This window comes from Prorops nasuta, unplaced genomic scaffold, assembly GCF_024137725.1.
Source record: "Prorops nasuta isolate Cenicafe-Biocafe unplaced genomic scaffold, Cenicafe_Pnas_1.2 PNAS00013, whole genome shotgun sequence".
Classification (NCBI taxonomy): domain Eukaryota; kingdom Metazoa; phylum Arthropoda; class Insecta; order Hymenoptera; family Bethylidae; genus Prorops; species Prorops nasuta.
Window position 1 is genome coordinate 4,760,629 of NW_027116810.1, and position 2,176 is coordinate 4,762,804.

Here is a 2,176-nt window from a genome sequence, read left to right on the forward strand (position 1 = left end):
TTCCTTTAAACAAATATATCTGTAATTAATAACAAAAAAGACAATTTTTAATTTTTTTCTACTTACTCTCGAGGAACAGCGTTCATGCTTGACGATTAAACGATTACTGACTAATTTTTTTAATGAAATTTTGTTGTCTTATAATTCATTTTTCTTAATCTGATCAATTTTATACTTTTGCACTTCGGCAAATGAATTAAATCTCTTAACATGTCCAGAATCGAAGGATACTCCTTTCATACTTTGATATGATTCATCATTAAAATCATTATTATATTCATCATCATTATTATCATTATTAGCATCATCGTTTAAATAATTTCCTTTAAGATTATGATAATGGTTGATATCATCTCCATAAAATGTTAACATCCTCACCATATGAGTTTTTAATTTTTCACCTAAAGTGATACTTGAACATTCAATATTAAATAATGATAAATCAAATTTATCTGACTTTACAATTATACCCAAGAATTCGTCATAGGCTTTATATATATCATTTTGTAATATATAAATTTTTCCATTTGTATATTTGAAAAATGTAAAGTTTTGATAAAAATTTATTTCAGTTTGGAAAACTGATTCAACTGTGGTGAATTTGTTGGGTTTTAATACTTCACAACTGGACAATTCCATTACATAATTAGGAGTATAAAAAATATAAACTTTTCCAAAATTTGTTAAAACAGCTGCTTTAACACCATCATATTTAACATAAATACCTAATAATTGTTGATATGATCTTGGATATCCTGAATCTAATTCTCTAGTAAGAGCATCAAATATATATATATATTATTATCTGAATATAATACTATTTTACCAACACCTATTTCATGTATTGCCGTTATTCTAGTAAAATTATTCGGTAAAAATGTTAAAAAATCTCTAATTAATTTTCCATTTCTATAATATCTTTTTTTTTTATTTCTATGAACTTCAAAGTGCCAAAACCATATTCCGTACATAATGAATAGTGTACCATCAGTAATTAAATAAACAAAATCTTTAGACGATGTTTCACATACATCATCAAATTTTTGTGGTATTTCATTTTTAGGATGATAATAAGATTTTTAAATTACTCTAGTTGTTGGTTTAGCTTTTATAACAGGAGGAGCAATAGTAGTTGATTTAGTAGTGCTAACAGAAGGAGTAATAGTAGTAGAAATTTTATTTCTATCAACCTCTTGATTGTCATTATCATTATTTTCAATATTGTATAAACTTTGTATATCTAATATGTCATAATTATTAAATAAGTTATCATTAGTATTTTTAAAATATAAATAAGTAGGAAACATTAGTTTACCCTCATTATTATGAGAAAGCCCTAATGTATGACCAACTTCATGCATTAAAACATAAAAAAGACTATGTTTTTCTTCTGGTATTTCTCCCAAACCATAAAACCAGTTTACACGTTTTCGTAAATGAATCTCTCTCGGACTATTTTCTGTATCAGGAAGAAAAGCATGTCCTAAAACATTATCTGCTAAATGACCAGTACATTTGATGTTTGGTTCTAATTTATAATAGTGATTATCATATTCAAACGATATAACTATATCAGCGTATTGTTTTCATTAGTGTGATTAAATTCTAAACCTGTCATATTACTCCATATTTTAAATACTTCAACAGTAGTAGCAATATGGTCTGGTAATCCCAAAATAAAATGCCAATATAATTTCTTTTTATTCCATTTCAATTGTTCTTGATTAAGATTTAAAACACCGTCTTTTACACCACATCTGTCATCTTTCATAGATTTAACTATTTCATTATATGAACTCTCATGCGGTAAATTATAGTATTGTTTAAATAACGTCATAGCAGTTTCTATTTCTTCATTAGTATATTTCATCCAATTTAATTCATCTGCTTTAGAACTATTATTAATTTTATTAACGTATCCAAATTTTATCAAAAAATCTATCATAAATTTATCATATTGACTACTTTCGTTTATTATAATTGAAATAAATCCAGCAAGTAAGAACATAATGTATCCGCACTGCATTTTCGTTGAAAATGTACTATCACTTGTTAAAATGTAAACTGTTTGCGTGAAGCAAAACTAAAACTATCGAATCTACCAAACATCTTGTTTTATACGGTTAGTTCCCCTCTACAAAAATCTGTAGAGATACACACGTGTTGAAATAAAAAG